Source organism: Jaculus jaculus, chromosome 13 (genome assembly GCF_020740685.1).
Source record: "Jaculus jaculus isolate mJacJac1 chromosome 13, mJacJac1.mat.Y.cur, whole genome shotgun sequence".
Taxonomy (NCBI): Eukaryota; Metazoa; Chordata; class Mammalia; order Rodentia; family Dipodidae; genus Jaculus; species Jaculus jaculus.
Window position 1 is genome coordinate 2206703 of NC_059114.1, and position 18718 is coordinate 2225420.

The 18718-nt window shown below is 42.6% G+C and overlaps 1 non-coding gene and 1 pseudogene across 1 annotated transcript; both read right to left on the minus strand.

The window, feature by feature from the left end:
* Positions 1–12953: 12953 nt before the first annotated feature.
* On the minus strand, positions 12954–13012 carry LOC123454353. Its single transcript, XR_006633322.1, has one exon. It is a non-coding gene; the product is annotated as a U7 small nuclear RNA (small nuclear RNA).
* Positions 13013–15723: 2711 nt separating this feature from the next.
* Positions 15724–16661, minus strand: LOC101604617 (annotated as a pseudogene).
* Between the last annotated feature and the right edge of the window lie 2057 nt (positions 16662–18718).

Below are 18718 nucleotides of genomic sequence, written 5' to 3' on the forward strand. Positions count from 1 at the left end.
ATGTATCGATAAATTTGATAAATTACTCTTTTTTGGGTTTTTTTTTTTTTGAAGTAGGGTCTCACTGTAGCTCAGGCTGATCAGGAATTCACTATGCGGTCTCAGGGTGGTCTTGAACTCTTGGCAGTCCTCTTATCTCTGCCTCCCAAGTGCTGGGATTAAAGGTGTGCGCCACTATGCCTGGCCTGATAAATTACATTCTAAAGTGACCAAAATGCCACTTAAATAACTTTAAATAATTCACAAATATGCAGCCTGATATATGGCATAAATCTTTTTTTTTTTTTTTTTGAGACAGGTTCTCAAACTGGTCGGGCCTCAAACTCCTGACCCTCCCATCTCCATCCTCCACCCAAGTGCTGGGTTATAGGTGTGGACAACCACAGCCGGGCTTCCAGTCAGTTTCTCACATGGATCCTGGATGTTCAAACATGTGGGTCTTGCAGGCTTTTGACAATGGCCTTCTTTTGTAAGCACTTGCTTTATTCCCTTGTGTCTTGTGTTTACATGACAAGCTGGGGAATTCTCTCCAGTCATCTTGGGCTTCTACTCATCCACATTTCTGTTCTGCTGTTCCTGGTGTCCCGGCAGTTTATTCACCTTCTGATTCTTTAAAAATATTTCATTGAGGGTCTTGGAAGATGGCTCAACTCTTAAAGCACTTGCTTGCTACTTCTACTGGCCAGTAATCAATTCCCAAAGCCATCCATGTAAGCTGGATGTAAAAAGTGGTACAAGTGTCTAGTGTTTACAGTTTACACACCATGCACATGCACATACACACACACATACACATTTAAAAAATATTTAATTGAGCCAAGCGTGGTGGCGCATGCCTTTAATCCCAGCACTTGGGAAGCAGAGGTAAGAGGATCACCATGAGTTCAAGGCCACCCTGGGACTCCATAGTGAACTCCAGGTCAGTCTGGGCTAGAGTGAGACTCTATCTTGAAAAACAAAAAAAACAAAAACAAAAAAATTAATTGATAAAACAAATATATTTTTCTATGTACAGTGTGACTATTTGACTTACATGTGCTCAGTGTATTTTTTTCCCATCTAAAAGCACTCCTCTGAGACTGGTGAGATTGCTCAGTGGTTAAAGACCCTTGGTTTCTTTTCATTTTTAAAACATTTTTATTGACAACTTCCATAATTATAGACCATAAACCATGGTAATTCCCTCCCCTGTCCCACTTTCCCCTTCACTGTCCACCCTCCATAATATCCCTCCCTCCCCCAATTAGTCTGCCTTTTATCTTGATATCATTTTTTTCCTCCTATTAAGAGGGTTCTGGGTAGGTAGTACCAGGCATTGTGAGGTCATGAATACCCGGACCATTTTGTTAAACAATCCTATCCTTCCTTTGGCTCTTACATTCTTTCTGCCACTTCTTCCACAGTGGACCCTGAGTCTTGGAAGATGTGGTGGAGCTGTCTCCAGTGCTGAACACTCCACTGTCACATCTTCTCAAAATTATGGTGCCTTTTGAGTCATCCCAAGGTCACCACCATCTGAAAAGAGAAGCCTCTCTAGCCAAAAGTGAGAGTAGCATTAAGCAAAGTGCTTATAGGAGAGTTTGGTGAGCATAATATATGCATTTAGCCAGACCCCAGCAGACATTATACCCCTAAAATTCATGACTTCCCATTACAGGTTTTCAGTACCAGGCATGTATTCCGTCCAATGGAGCAGGCCGCTCCAGTCCAGCTAGAGAGTGGTTGGTTGCCCCTATAACAAAAATGTCACTATTGCACCCATTGGCATATTTGGCCTGGCTGGCCAATTTTAAAGCTTTCAGTGTCCACTGTTGTTTATCACCAGTGATGACTTCCCTCTCCCATAGGGCTGCATGCAATGTAGCTTTTTCCAGCTTTCTGTTAGCTGGTCCACAGACAGTAGGTTTTCAGTTGAGCTCCAACTTGATTTCTTAGTGACCTGTGTTGGGAGCCACAGCTGCTCTTTTGACCTTGAGAGCTAAGGGTGTTGTCTTATCTCTTACAAAGGAGATCTCGTGATCTGCAGCTGCTCTTTGACCTTGGGAGCTAAGGGTGATCTAATCTCCCAATAATAACCATTGTTTAGTGTACAGCCTAGATAGAGTAAGCACCTGATCCTAAGCATTGTTTAGTGTACAGCCTAGATAGAGTAAGCACCTGATCCTAACCATTGTTTAGCATACAGCCTAGGCCTGATAGAGGGATTAACCTGGATTAACCCTGGTGAAACTGACTTTAGGCATGTAAGCATTGTCAAAAAAGTTCTATCTTCTATATGTAAGCGATGTTTGCCTGAATAAAGCCGAGCCTTGATCAGAACTTGTCTTGGCTCCATTCCTTGTGTTCTTGTTCTCAGGTTCATTCCCACTCCCTCCTTTGAGGTCCGTTTCGATCTTTGTGCTGCAGGCCAGCACAACCTGAAAACAAAGCATGTGACATTTTCAGCAATAAAGTCTTACCATCTATTTCTGGTGGGAAACCAAAATCCCTTGTTTCCATTACTTTTTTAGGCTAGCCTAACAGACTGACCCTTTTTTATGAGAGGGAGAGAGAGAGAGAGAATTGGCATACTGGGGCCTCCAGCCATTATAATCAAACTCCAGACATGTGTGTCACCTTGTGAGCATGTGCAACCTTGAGCACTTGCGCCACCTTGTGTGTCTGACTTATGTGGAATCTGGAGAGTCGAACATGGGTCCTCAGGCTTTGCAGGCAAGCACCTTAACTGCTAAGCCATCTCTCTAGCCCAGGCCCTTGTTTTTAAATCCTGCTGACCTGGGCTCCAATATCCAGTATCCATGTAAAGCTGGAGACAAAGTGGTGCATGCATCTGTGATCCCAGTGTCCTCTAACAAGGGAAGGCAGAGCCAAAATCTGAGGCTCCTGGGTGGGTTTGTCCGGGGCTTGATTATGATTTGCACTGGCAAGAGACCCTGTCTCAAAGGAGCTGGAGTGCAGACACCTCAAAGTTGTCCTCTGGCCAACACATGATTGCACCCAATACAAATAAATATATAAGTAAAAATTTAAAAATAAAAAAAATCACCCCTCTGTTCATTCCTTGAAACTGACAAGTATACTCTAATCCTCAGCCTTACATAATTTGCATCTTTAAATTTTAAAATTATCATTTTACAATGTGTATTTTCCACTGTGTAGTGATGTGCCTGGGATGGAAATAATGAATGAATTCTCACTGCGCAGTAATCCAGTTAATTCAATGGGCAGACATAAGGAAATGCAATTAAAAGTGTAACCACTGAGGAGGAGGGTCTCGGCTCTCTCCTTTCTTTCACACTGGGTTCACAGGGTGTGTGGCGGGCCCCAGAACTCTGCAGAGGGGTGTGCCCATCAGAATCTCCAGAACTGCTTGTGAACAGCCACTAGGGGAGGCAACTGTTCTTTTCTATACACGTTATGGAAATTTAAAAATAAGTATTTTTCAGTAGGCATGTTGTCTTAGTAAATCTCATTTGTGCCTTCCCTGTGGAATAACTGACAGTTTATTTCACCACATGGGCCAGCACCTTAGTCAACTTGCCATAAAGCATATCTTTTGTCCGTCTACCAAAGACTTCATTTGCAGTTAACCTGTTTCCTCTCTGCTTTCCCAGCAGTAGTATGGCTTGCTTCTTAGTTTTATAGTTCACCAGAAGATAAGATTCTAGATACATCCAGAACCATCAGAGAGAAGGTGCCACTCAGATGCTCCCAGTCTACAGCCTAGTGAGACCTTGAGTTACTCTCCTTTGTCTCATGTACACGTGGTTGCATATGAAGGAGAAAAGGAAAGGATGGCTATAAGCCAAAGGGTGGGCTTGTGTACAACACTGTTAGATGTACCACACCAAGTGCCTTCCCTTCCATATACCAACAGATATTTTAGCAAAGTACATGGCTGTTCAGACCAAGAAAGATGACAGTCCCAGCTTCCTATGAAACTAAACTTGACCTGTAAAGACTTTTGTTATTGTTCTAGTTGGGTTTATTTATTTATTTATTTATTTATTTATTTATTTATTTATTTATTTATTTTGGATGTAGAGTCCCACTATAGCGCAGGCTGACCTGAAACTCGCTCTGTAGTTCCAGGCTGGCCTCAAACCCACAGCCTTCTACTTCTGCCTCTCAAGTGCTGGGATTAAAGGTGTGCCCCGCCACGCCTGGCTATGGTGAAGTTTTTGGCACAAGGACGCATGTGGGTGTGCCATGTGGCAGCATTCTGAAGCTGTTTCCAGCATTGTTGGCATGTAATCTGTAGCTTTTCCTTTTGGTCGTCCTCTATTCATTTACCTAGAACTGAGCTGGTGGCTTGGCTAATGCGATGGGAGTTGTTACATCATGAGCCTGCATTCCAGAGGGCTGTGTGAAGCAGCCTACATCTGTCACTGCCCAACTTTAAGTGGCAGATATATTTTAATCACATTAAACGTGATGCATATGGCTAGACCCGATTCTGTCTCTTGTAATTATCTCTATAACACACAAAGACTCAGATTTGGAGAAGAACACTGAGAATGGAGACAACCCGAAATTAATAAAACAACTATTATCTCTTACTTAGGCAATGAGACTGAGGAATTTCAGCATCACAGGGAAGGTGGAGATAAGGGCTCCATGATGAATTACTCATTTTGAACTATAACATATTTCATGTGTATTAGATAATAAGGCATTGCTGCATTAATTTTCCTTAGGGAAATGCAAAAGTCTATTCACTCCAGCTAGGTCACCAACAACAGACAAAACTGCAATTCCACTGAACCCTCACTTGGAGAGCCAATGAGTTTATTGGGCTTACTTACGGAACACAAGGGAGGAGTTACTCACAGGAGCATGGATGACTCAAAGGCAGCTACGTCTCCAAAAGCCCGACTTAGCATGGGTGACAACTTAGAGAAAAAGCTATATCCAAAGCCATGCAGGCTGCACAGTCACGGGGAAAGTCTCCTGTCACCAACAATTGTTAGTTACTGCTTGTGCAACTTTGCTGAGGGCTTTGTGACTCCTGTAACTTTCAGTAGCTTCCTGAGACATATAAGTGTCTTTTGCTTCCTGAGCCCTAGCAATATCCCTCCTCTTTCTAGGAAAGAATGTGTCCATTTAAAGAGCAGCCACACAACATAGAAATTAGAAAATTAGCAAACATGCCTAAATAATTTTTGAATTAAAAGCATGGGTACTGGAGCTGAAAACTAGGCTCAGTGGTTAAAGATGCTTGCTTGCAAAGCCTATCAGCCTTGGATGACTCTCCAGTATCCTTATAAAGTCAGATGCACAAAGTAGTGAATGCATCTGGAGTTTGTTTGCAGTGGCAAGAAGCCCAAATGTGCCTATCTCTCCTCTCTTTCTCTCATAAATAAATAAAAATACTTTTTAAAAAAGCACTGGGGGCTGGAGAGATGGCTTAGCAGTTAAGGCACCTGCCTATAAAGCCTAAGGTCCTATGTTCAACTCTCCAGATCCCACATAAGCCAGAGGCACAAGGTGATGCAAGTGTGCAAGGTCTCACATGTGTACAAGATGGTGCACACATCTGGAATTCAACTGCAGTGGCTTGAGGCCTCGGCACACCAATTCTCTCTCTCTCTTACATACACACACACAAAAGCATTGGTAGAGTCCTGAGGGCTTTTACTGGCCTAATTGGGGACAACTTGAACATCAAAATGAAGTAAAACAGCAACATGGAATAGTAATTTATGATTGTATTAATCTAAATAAAATACAGGTAAATAAATGAATAAATAAATTGAGGAAAAGGAAAAATTAGAATGTCTACTAATAAATGTAGAAGGTATACTAGAGTTAGAGATTAGATGCTAAAGCTAGTGGATGAACGCCTTATGAAGGTCAAGAAATTCACATAGTGTAGGCTTCCTCCGTACAAATTGTTAATTCTAAGGGGAGGGCTGTGATTTCACACCGGCAGGACCTGGAGGACAGCTTCTTAGCCGAGTGACGGAAATGATCACATCGATTTTCAGACAAACTCATCCTGCTCATGTCGGAAATAATTCCTGTGTAAGGGTAGTTAAGTCATTTGGAGAGAACCGGCGCGCTGAGAGTGACGATTACAGACAGTGTCATCAGAGCCCTGCGTGACTAAGGCTCGTTGGAAGTGGCGCACGCTTGCATGGCCTGACGGACCGGATTTTACCCCAGGGCCCATGTAAAGCCACATGCACAAGGAGGTGCGTAGATATGGAGGTAGTTTGCAGTGGCAAGAAGCCCTTGCACACCCATGCTCTTTCTCTCAAATAAATAAATATTTTTTTGAAATCTCTGGGGAAGATCACTATTTTTGTAACTGTACTAGCTCTGTTAAGAGAATGTCCTATTATTAAGAACTCAGTAGGGTTGGAGGCATGGCTTAGCAATTAAGGTGCTTGCCTGCAAAGACTAAGGACCCAGCCATGTTCAATTCCCAGTCCCCACGTAAACCAGATGTATAAGGTGGCACATGCATCTGGAGTACTTTTGCAGTGGCTGGAGGCCCTAGGATGCCCATTCTCTCTCTTTCTCTACCTGCCTCTTTCTCTCTCACTCTTTCTCAAATAAAGAAATAAATGTTAAAATAATAATAATAATAATAGAACTAAGTATTTTGCTATTACATTATTTGGAAAAATTCACATATACATGCATGTGTGAACTAAGATTATTAAATATTATATATTTGAAAAAGGAACAAAAACGTAAATGAATGGTGACCAATATATCATTCTTGTCTCACTAAAGGTTGCAGAATATGTCCTTTGAGTTTAACCACCTGTGAAACTCATGGTTTTGACCAGAACTAGTTACACCTTCAATGTGGCACCATGTCCTAATCCCAGTGAAGGCAGGGAAGGAAGTGGTGGGAAACCATAGTACTGCCACAGCCTGTCTTCACAAAAGGTTTGGGTCATGCATCTTCTTACATGAAAATAACATCTGCCCCTTTTCTGAACAAGAAAAGACAAGTGGAAATTTCTGTCTGGTTACAATTTGTCCTTCAACTGATGGTTGAATAATGGAACTGTGGTACGGTACATATACATAAAAGAATTGGGTTGAACTCTTAAAAAATGAAATTAAAAACCTATTTTGAGAATGAATGCAACTGAATGATATTATAAAGAGTGAAGTAACCCAGGCCCAGAAAGACAGATGCCACATGTTCTGTCTCATGTGCAAATCCCAGGTTTGAATTTTGAGATTTATTTGCTTAAATTGGAATGAGAATTTGTAGAGGCTGGAAACTTATGCCAAGCTCCTAACACGAGCTGCAAGTTTCTTCTCGAAGGACAACTTGATAAACTCAAATTCAGCCACTAATTTGCAGTTTCCTTCAAGTAGTTTCCAGAGAGGTGACTGGAGGATTGGCTCCACTGAAGAATCTGCAACCGGAGGTAATTAATCCACGGAGAGTAGAAGGTGAACTCCCCTCGGCCCTTAGCCCGGCTCCTGGCTCGGTGGCGGCTGCGGGCATCACAGCCCTAGGAAGGTTTTGAAGCAAAATCGGTGCTAGTTTATTCGCCTCTTAATCTCCCGAGGCCGTTTGCAAACCTCTTCCTGATGCCAACAACATATGACGCGTGCTCAAGGAGTCTTCAGTAGGAGACGTTTAAGGGGTTTTCCTAGGTCCTTTTATCTCACCGTGGAAATGTCTCCTGGGGAGGAGAGTGATAAATGGTTAGCTTTGTCCAACTTCACACATCCGGTGGGGAGTCAATTCTTGATAAAACACAGATCCTCGGTACTATATTATATCCTAAAATATATTATGTTGGATGAGTGGGTTGCTTTATGTCTCCAAAAACATTGTAAAATCTTCTATGTTCATTCTTTTTTTTTTTTTTTTGAGGTAGGGTCTTGCTCTAGCCCAGGCTGACCTGGAATTCACTGAAGTCGCAGGGTGGCCTTGAACTCATGGCAATCCTCCTATCTCTGTCTCCCAAGTGCTGGGATTAAAGGCGTGCACCACCACGCCCAGCTTCATTCTTTTTTAAAAAGTATATATATATATTTAATATACAAACCAAGATATTTCCCTCCCCTCCTCCACTTCCCCCTTCATAACTCTGGTCTCCATCATATCCCCTCCCTCTCTCCATTATTCTCTCTTTTAATTTGATGTCATCATCGTTTTCTCCTATTACGAAGGTCTTGTGTGGGTATTGCTAGGCACTGCAAGATCGTGGATATTGAGGCTAATTTCTGTCTGGACAGTTGCATCTTAAGGAGTGGTACCCTTCCGTTGGCTCTTAACATTCTTTCCACCACCTCTTCCACAATGGACCCTGAGCCTTGGAGGGTGTGAGATGTTTCAGTGCTGGACACTTCTCTGTCCCTTCTCAGCACTATCTTGCCTTTTGGGTCATCCAAGTGGTCATCGCCATCTGAAAAGAGAAGTTTCTGTAACCAGAAGTGAGAGTAGCATTAATATATGAGTATGAACATTAAATGTAGTGCTTTCAGGGCAATTTGGTGAGAGTAATATATGCATTTATCCATCCAAGAGCAGACTTTATACCCCTAAGGCTCATGACCTCCCCTTGCCATAGGCTTTTGATTAGGTTTTCAGTACTAGGCACGTATTCCCTCCCATAGAGTGGGCCTTCAGTCCAATTAGAAAGCAGTGGGTTTCCCCCAGAGCAGACATGCCACTATTGCACTTGTTTAGTCATTAGGCCTGTCTGGCCAACTTGAGGCTACCAGTGTCCTCTGTTTACACCAATGATGACTTCTGTCTCCCATAAGACTTCATACAGTGCAGCTTTTCCAGCTTTTGGTTGGCTGGTTTACAGGGAGAAGGTTTTCTGCTCAGCACCAGCTTATTTTCTCAGTGACTTTGCCTCTCAGGCGTGTGAAGTCTTCAGTAATTGGGTCTTAGCATCTCTTTCTCAAGGGAAACCAAGGGCCTTAGTAATAGTCTGTAATGTTTTGGAGGCAACAGAGACCTCCCTGGCCAACAACTCGCTGGAAGGTATCTCATCCCTGGCACTGAAAACTTTCTAGTAACAATCTATGGCTTCTGGATGTGGCATTATTAAGCAAGTACGTTTTCATATGTCTTATTTAGAATATCTTGAGTTTTGATTGATCCTCCCCTGCCCTTCTTTTATACTTCCCCTGACCTCGCTTAGCCCCTCCCACCCCCATGACCTGTGCTTCTACTTACATATATGCTATGTTCATTCTTTGTAAGTCAAATTCTCCTTGAGGAAAAACTATTCTTTGTGAATATGCAGCACATTTTTTCCAGTAAATAATATCTATCTTATAATTTGTTTTCAGTTTTTTTAGACTCTTTAAATTTTAGTTTCAAAATATACTTTTGTTTTAATTTCCTTTTTTTTTTTTTTTTTCCGTTTTTTGAGGTAGGGTCTCACTCTAGCCCAGGCTGACCTGGAATTCACTATGTAGTCTCAGGGTGGCCTTGAACTTATGGCAATCCTCCTACCTCTGCCTCCCAAGTGCTGGGATTAAAGGCGTGCGCCACCACACCCGACTTTTCCTTTCTTTTTTATCCAAAGAAATATTTAATAGTACTGATAATGTCTTCTTAGAAAATAACAATTATTAACATAAAAATAAAAGAATGCATATATGCACATAATGGACCCTATGAAGATTACATGTTATTTTACTATTCAATATAATTTACTTTTAATAGTTAGCTGTTAGAAATTTGCCAGGTAAGTTGCACATATGTATGTAATATGTGCTGTGCATAACAATGTTTGGACTTCAATATGCATTGTCAAGGGATGAGACAGAGTTAGTCAACAGCACATCATCTTTCAGTTATTTTGCAATGAACACACACCACTGAACTTTTCAAGAGCGTAGAGTGCTGTACAATAGATATCCTGAATCTCTTCCTCCTATCAAAACGTGACTATGAATCCTTTTCCCAACATCTCCTCAACACGACTGGGTCCCCATCTCCGGTAACCATGCAAGTGAGCTCATGTAGCGTTTGCATTTCCCCACCTGGCTTGTTCCATGTATCACAACGTACCTCAGGGGCCTCAGTGGTGTTACAAGGGGCCGAATTGCATTCATTTTTATAGCTGAGAATTCTAATACATGTAAGAGCTACATTTTCCTTTTTGTGTCCATCTGTGTTTACACGTGTGTGGGTGTATGTGAGTGTATGCATTCATGTGGAGGCCAAGAGTCAATGTCAAGAGTCTTCCTCAATCACAGTCAATGTCAAGAGTCTTCCTCAGTTGCTCTCCATCTCATTTTCTGATGCACATTTTCACACTGAACCTAAAGCTCACCAATTCAGCTAGACTAGCCAGCTAACCAGCCCCAGGGATATTTCTTCTCCCTCTCCCCAGCACTGAAATTACGAACACTCACTGCCTCACCCATATGAGGATTCACACTCAGGTGCTCATGCTTGGGCGGCTGACACTTTTCTGACTGCTCCGTCTCCCTGACCTCACACCATGTTTTCTCTGCCCATCCGCCCATCCACGGTCACCTGGGTTGACTCTTTCCTCACTACAGTGAAGACTAGTGTGCTGTACACGAGGATGCAAGCATCTTTTCAACGTGCCAACTCACGTCCCTCGGTGGTACGTGTGGTAGTGGGAGTGCTGTATGCTGCTGTCAGAGCCTCCAGATACTTTTCCACAAAGTCTACACCAGTTTGCATCCCCCCAGCAGTGGGCAAGAGTTCCCTTTTCTCTACCACCCGGCCAGCAGTTATTAGATCAGGCTGACATCAGCTTAGCTAAGAGAGCAGCACTCCTGCTCATTTCCCCAATTCCTCTGTGGTTTCAGCTGTGGCGGGGGTGGAGTGCGCTGGGTCGTTTATCTCCTCAGGTCCAGCTCCCATCTGAAAAAGGGAAGAAGATTCTCCAACAGAGGTGAAGTCAGTGCCAGTTAAATGGGATAACCATTATTCATTTAGAGAGAATTAAAAGGATATAGGCCCTCTTAGAGCCCAAGGTTAGTGGGAGCTTGACAATGGAAAGCAGAATCATTATCTGGATATGATTCTGACTTGTTTCCCAATTCCAGATATGGTTTCCTTTCCACTGAGCAGATCTCTTAGCCAATCCAAGAGCAGTTACTTACCCACCATGGCTGCATGCCACTATTGCATTTGTGTGAGCATCACACCAGGTCGTTTGCTTCTGAGTAGCTTAGACTTTGAATTGCCTGGGCAGATGTTGACCACTTTCCCTGGGTAGCTCATGTAGCACCTTCCAGCACTAGATGGGCTGTCTGGGGACAGGCCTCTCCATGGTCCATGCCGACAAATTTTAATGTGTCATTGTCTTACTGCCCAGTAGACTTCCATCAGGTAGATATACCACATCTTGGTTATCCATTCATCCAATGATGGGCACCTGGGTTGATGCCAGTTTTTAGCTATTATGAATTGAGCAGCTATAAACATGGTTGAGCAAATCTCTCTGGACTGAGATGTGGAGCTTCCACCATAACATTTTTTTCATCGGAATTTCTGACTTCTCCTTTATCTCATGACTGCTACAGCCATGGAGGTGTCAGAGCTGCTGTCTGCGCGGGACCGCTGTGGTGAGCTCGGACCACACTGCTGTCCTGCAGCCTCGCTGGATGGTGCACGGTGTTCCCACAGCCCATGGTGTCTGAAGCCAGCACAGCCCTGGGACACATTTGTCACCCACAGCCACCGAGATCTCCCTGGCTGAGGTTTAACCTGAGTCTAAGGAGCCTGTAGTCCACCAGTTTTCCTGTCAGCCACACGTTGAATCTACCTCATATGTCTGAGCCCTACGTTGGTCATGTCTGATGATAGTTCACACATACTGGTCTTGAGTGGCAGACCAGTCCTAGGTTTTCCTTGATAGGCACAGATTTGAAGTTAATGGCAAAATACTATGTTTGGTTTGTTCTCTTTCCTCCAGATGGATGCTCTCTCTCGCCAAGCTCTGCTGCTGGGGGGTGGTACAGGGATAAGCCAGTCATGGGCATGTTCCTCCCACTACCTTTAGAGCATCCTATTACTATTGCACAATAATCTGACACTGTGAACACGCACTTGTTTTAACACCTTGTTTAAAAGATTTATTTTTATTTATTTATTAGAGACAGAGAGAGAGAGCAGGAAAGAGAGAGCAGGAGAGAGAGAGAGTGAGAATGGGCACACCAGGTCCTCCAGCCACTGCAAACAAACTACAGACACAGGCGCCACTGTGTGCATCTGGCTTATGTGGTACCTGAAGAATCAAACCTGGATTCTTAGGCTTTGCAGGCAAGTGCCTTAACCACTAAGCCATCTCTCCAGCCCTTAACTTCTTTTTATTGATTTTTTTTGACAATTTCATCCATGTATAAAAGGTATGGTGATCACATTCACCCCATTTCTCTCTCTTGATCCCCTCCCACTCCTGTTGAATCCCTTTTTCCCAATTAGTCCCTTTTCTCCTTTTATGTTTTCTTTTTTTAAACATTTTATTTACTTATTTATTTGTGTGTGAGGGAGAAAGAGAGGCAGATAGAGAGAGAATGGGCCCACCACGGCCTCTAGCCACTGCAAACAAACGCAAGATACATGTGCTACCTTGCGCATCAGGCCTGTGTTTTTCTCGGAGCCTTGGGTCCTCCCTGACCAACAATACATAGGGACATATTTCACACCTGTCACTAGGATTTTATGGCAGCAACATTATCCACTCACTCAGACTACCTCCATTCAGATTCATTTCATTAATAACATTATTTTATTATATGTAATAACAGGTTATACTTTTTTATCCCCGGGGGCTCTCCTCAGTGGGGTTATGGTATTCACTGTGGGGTCACAAAGGCCTCAGTCAGTTCCAACGTGGTACCAGGGGTCGGGGAGGGGGATAAATCATGCATCATGGGACTCTTCCCCACTCTGCGGCTCTTACAATCCTGCTAACCCTTCTCCCGCAATGTTCCCTGAGCCATGGCAGGCCTGTTAGCAGTCTGATTTAGTGTTGAGTTCTCTGTAGTCTATGAAGCTTGCTAGACAAATTCTAAAAGAGCTACAACACTCCAAACTCATTTTTAGTGAAGTGCATCTTTAGTTGGTTTATAACACAGAAGATTTCCATGTAACTTTCATTCATCCTTGGTTTTGATGAACTCTCCCTGTGACTCTCACCTTTCCTCATCCCTCACCCCATCCCAGTTTAAACACATTCCCTCACCAGGGTGCCTTCCACTACTTTCACATGACTACCTCCCCTTGAGGCTTCTCCTCCCCCATTGCGCCTTTGTTTACTTCCTGGTCTCTACAGCCTTTCCCACAACTTAAATATGTACACCTAGAAATGAACACATAGCATCCACATATGAGAAAACATACAGTGTTTATTTTTGTCTTTCTGGTCTTTCATTAGCTCTTTTTGTTTGTTTGTTTGTTGCTCTAGCCCAGGCTGACCTGGAATTCACCACATAGTCTCAGGGTGGCCTGGAACTGATGGTGATCCTCCTACATCTGCCTCCCCAGTGCTGGGATTAGAGTTGTGTGCCACCACGCCCGGCTCCTTAGCTCTTTTGAGTATATTTTACGTATGAGTCATTGCTTACATTTATGTTTCTGTGGAGGGACTGTTGATGGAAAGTCCTGCTCCTTCATCTTGTTTTGCATCTGCATCCAAACTTATTTTTCTTTTTTTTTGGTTTTTCGGGGTAGGGTCTCACTCTAACTCAGGCTGATCTGGAATTCACTATCTGGCCTCGAACTCACAGCGATCCTCCTACCTCTCTGCCTCCCAAGTGCTGGGATCAAAGGTGTGTGCCACCATTCTTAATAATAAACTTCTTGGGGAAAAAAAAATAAACTATACCTACTGCTTAGTCCTCTAGACCTAACACATCACCATATATTTGGCTCTTGTTTTTCTCAGTATACTCACACTTCATAAGAGTTCCAAGTTAACACTCTGTATCATTCTCTTGCATTATTCTGACCAGTTATACTTTTGCACTTATCCTAGCTGAAGACCTCATTGTCTACAGATATTTATTTAAATTTAACCCCTACCCCGTATTTTCCTTGTCCATACGATTTTGTAGGTTTTAAAGATACAGTACTTTTATGAATTTAGAATTTATTTATTTTAAATAATTTTAATTTGTAAGTAAAGAGAGAGGGAGAGAGAAAAAGAACGGTGCGCCAGGGCCTAGTGCCACTGCAAACGAACTCCAGACACCTGTGACACCTGTGCATCTGGCTCTGAGTGGACCCTGGGGAATCGAACCTAGACCTTCAGGCTTTGCGAGCAAGCACCTCTAACCATTTCTCCAGTACAATCTTGTTAGTTGTTAAGAAGGCAAATGCTATTTGTCACACACATTCAGTAACACATAGCTTGTCAATTTAATGCATTAAAATTTATATCAACAAAAATTACAGTTTGTTCAAATGATCAAGCTATAGAAATGCCAGTTTTTTCTTTTTCCTATGACACTTGTACAATTTCAAAAGATGCCCGTGCAACTCCCAGCTGATACAACTGTAATGCAACATCACAGTTAATGATGGCCAGGCGAGGTCATTATCACTGCCTGGTTCTCTCACTGATTCAAATGATTCATGAAATTTCAAGGCAATGTTCAGAAACTTAACTATGTTTTTACCTCTTTATTCTACTCATTTTTAAAAAATATTTATTTTATTTATTTATTTGAGAGAGAGAGGAAGGGAGAGAGACAAAAAGGGAGATAGAGAATGGGTGTGCCAGGGCCTCCAGCCACTGCAAGCAAACTCCAGATACATGTGCCCCCTTGTGCATCTGGCTTATGTGGGTACTGGGGAACTGAACCTGGGTCCTTAGGCTTTGCAGGCAATCACCTTAACCACTAAGCAATTTCTCCAGCCCATTTTAATATTTAATGATTGACTGTTTATAAATACAATACCTTACACACTAAATTATTAGCTATAATTCATTTAAAAGGAGAAATAGTACTTACTTAAATTGAGAGTCATAAAATTATGAAATTCATGATTTTTTTGAAAGCAAAGAGTGCTTCACATGGATTGTAGTAAGGCTTTCCACTGGAGCTTGAGCCTAACCAGTAATGAACTATTCGATGCTATTTTTACACTACTAAATGAACTACTGATCACCATGAGTTTGAGGCCACTCTGAGATTACATAGTAAATTCTAGGTCAGCCTGAGCTAGAATGAAACCCTACCTTGAAAAACAAAACAAAACAAAACAAAACAAAAATTTGAACCACTGACTTGATATTGCTAATCTTTGAACTACTTAACATGGTTACTATTTCAGTATGTAGGAATCAAATTGGAAGTGTTTTTATTATCTTACAACGTTTTTTATAACATTTATTTGTGAGGAGAGAGAAAGAAGACAGAGAAAAAGAGACAGAGAATAGGCACACCAGGGCCTCACCCTCTGCAAACCAACTCCAGATGCACATCCCACTTTATGCATCTGGCTTTTCGTCAGTACTGGGAAATTGAACCTGGGTTCTTAGGCTTTGCAGGCAAGCACCTTAACCGCTTAACCATCTCCCCAGCCCTGGAAGCGATTTAATATTTTCTCGTAGTCTCCATACTAGTGAACATTAATTTAGTAAAATGATTACTTCACATGAATACAAATAATATAAAAACATGGCAACTTTTACAAGAGTATATAATATGAGATAATGAAATAAGAATGATTTTCTTACAAACACATGTTGACCTTATTTAAGTTACTAGGCAGTTTCATTTGATGTACACACTCTCTCACTTGGAAATAAAAATGCTCCTCAGTAGATGGCTTAGCCCCCCCTTCACATCCTTGTTCCTCAGGGTGTAGATGAAGGGGTTCAGGGTAGGAGTCACCACCCCATAGAACAGAGCCATGAACTTGGGCTGGTCCTTTGTGATGAAGGAGGGGGGCTGGAGGTACATGCTAATGCCTGGACCATAAAACAAGAGAACCACAATGAGATGAGAGGAGCATGTGCTAACAGCCTTTTTCCTTCCTGTGGAAGATTTCATATTGAATATAGCACGTCCAATGCTAGCATAGGAGGCAAGAATTAAGCACAAAGGAATGGCCAAAATAAAAATGCAGACCACAGACAGTGCAAGCTCATTGGCCTCCTTTTCCCCACACGCGGTCTTTATCAGAACTGGAATCTCACACAACAAGTGGTCCAGTTCATTAACGCCACACAGTGGCAACTGCAGTGTGACTGTGCCCTCTGAGAAAGCATAGGCCATCCCACACAGCCATAAAACAGACACTGAGAGGATGCAGTTGCGCTGGCTCATGATGATGGTGTAGTGCAGAGGTCTGCAGATGGCCACATAGCGATCAAAGGACATAAGAGCCAGGAGGAGACACTCTGTGGCCCCCATTGTGCTAAATAAATAAAGCTGAATTGCACACTCCACATAGCTGATGGTCTTTGTGGAGGTCCCCAGGTTGAGCAGCATCTGAGGCACGATGCTCGTGGTGTAACACATGTCCAGAAAGGAGAGGTTGGTGAGGAAGAAATACATGGGGCTGTGGAGTCGGGGGTCTAACTGGACACCAGAATGATGGCGATGTTTCCCATCATGGCCATGGGGTACGTTACCAGGAGAATAATGAACACAGGGAGCTGTAGCCAAGGACGGTCAGCAAAGCCGAGGAGGATGAACTCTGCAGGACGGCTGTCATTACTGACTGCCATTCTCTTCTATTTTTGTCACAACAATGGCAATAACTTACCAGTATAAAGAATAATAAAACAAGATGGTGGACTGGCAATTATAGTGACTTGTACGAAGTTGCAGGAGAAATAAGTTTTTCAAGGCCTGGCTCATCATGACTCCATTTCTCTTCATAACATCAGAAATTAAAGACAGTTTCCTTCAACATGTGAGCCAACCATTCTGAAAGGGAACTTCTTCCTCTGTACTATAAGGCTGACAGGAAGTATCTCCTTGGATTCTGGTGAGGATTAAATGAAAATTTAAATTGCCTTTATCATGGAAAGGCTAAAGTAATGGCTTTCACACTTTTGATTGCTTTAGAGTCAACTGAGGAGGATGTTTGCCTGAAGTAAATTGATTTCTATCTCTGAGTGTCTGGGAGAGCAGAGGTGGATGGGAACAATGAAACTGCTGGTGTGTTTTCAGAGCTCCTTGGTAGGGCATTGCGGAAGCATGAGAAGAGAGCAAAGGACTTGGGAAGCATGTTAAAAGACAACTAGGAGAGGACCTGGAGCCAGAGGGTCTTCAGAGGGACCTTATCTGGCCCCTGTTAGTCAGTGGAATAATTGTATCATTTTCAAGGGAAGCATGAAGAACTTGGTTTTGAACTATCTCAGCTATCTGAAAATGAGCAGGTAATTTAAAGGGTTGTTGTTGTTTTGTTGTTGTTATAGAGATGAGGTCTGGCTGGTCTGATACCTGTCGTCTCTGATCCTCCCACACCAGCCTCCTGCGGAGCCAGGACTGCACACCTGTGCACACACGTGCAGTGCACGCTATCCATATCAGGTTCCTAAAGAAGTTGATGGAGTTGAGCCACAATGTCCTGTTTTCCTAGGAGCTCAAAAATTATATTTTTGCCAGGCGTCAGGATCTACACTCTCTTTTGTCTTTCAGGTAAAGGGTTTGGTCAGAAACAAAATCCACTAGCTAAGGGAAGCAGCACTTGGAGAAAGATAAATTGGGCAATGGAAGTTTTTGTTTATATTGTCCTTTTCCTTTATTGATGAAGATGTTTCATGAAATTGAGTGTTCTCTGAGGTGGAGAACATTCAGATGGCCCGTTTAAGCTGACATTAGAGTGACAAAATTCTGAGTTACTGTCAGAGTCAAGGGGTAGTTCAGGGTCTGGATTCCATCCTCATGGTTACAGAACAGCTATGATATTCTCTGTGTCATGAAATCCTCAAAGCCGGTCTGTGCTGGGCCAGAGAAAGGGGCTCAGAATGGGAGGGGAGTGTGATCCAAATACATTACACATATGTGCAAAAATTGATAGCTTTTAAAAAGGTATTTAAGGGACCTAATAGCCTTTTCTGTCCCTTCTACTATCTGAGTACACAGCCCTTGTCCCCTGTGGTGGAAGCGGCATTCCAGGCACTAACTTGGAAACAGACCAGATTCTCCCCCAATTCTGAATCTGCCAGTGCCTTGATCTTAGGCTTCCCAGTCGTCATAATGGTGAGCAGAATTCTTCTGCTACTTACCGTATCATCATATGGAAAAATACAACTTGGAATAAATTAATAAATTGCATGAAAATGAGAAAGAAAGAAGGGAGGGAAGAAAGGAAAGAACAACGAAAGAAGGAAGGAAGGAAGGGAAAGACACTCAGACATGAATGGCTGACATGAATGTTGCCCTATGATTCTACTACACTAATCCAGAAGTGCCCAATTACATTAATGAAATAACAATAATAATCCCAACTGGTCATTAGTGAGACCTTTGTTCAAAACCCCAATAAGCCTAATCTCATATTCAATCATTTACTTTCCACTTCAACCTTCATGATATAAGAAAATTTAGTATCTATATTTTAAGATGTTATTGATTATTCCCACAGTTTGATAATAACTAGGAAAGCTCTTAAGATTTTTTAAAAAAGCAGTAGGCTGGGGAAAAGGCTTAGTGGTTAAGGCACTTGTCTGCAAAGCCTTTTGACCTGGGTTTGATTCCCCAGTACCCATGTAAAGCCAGATGCACAAAGTGGTGCATGCATCTGGAGTTTGTTTGCAGTGGATAGAGTCTCTAG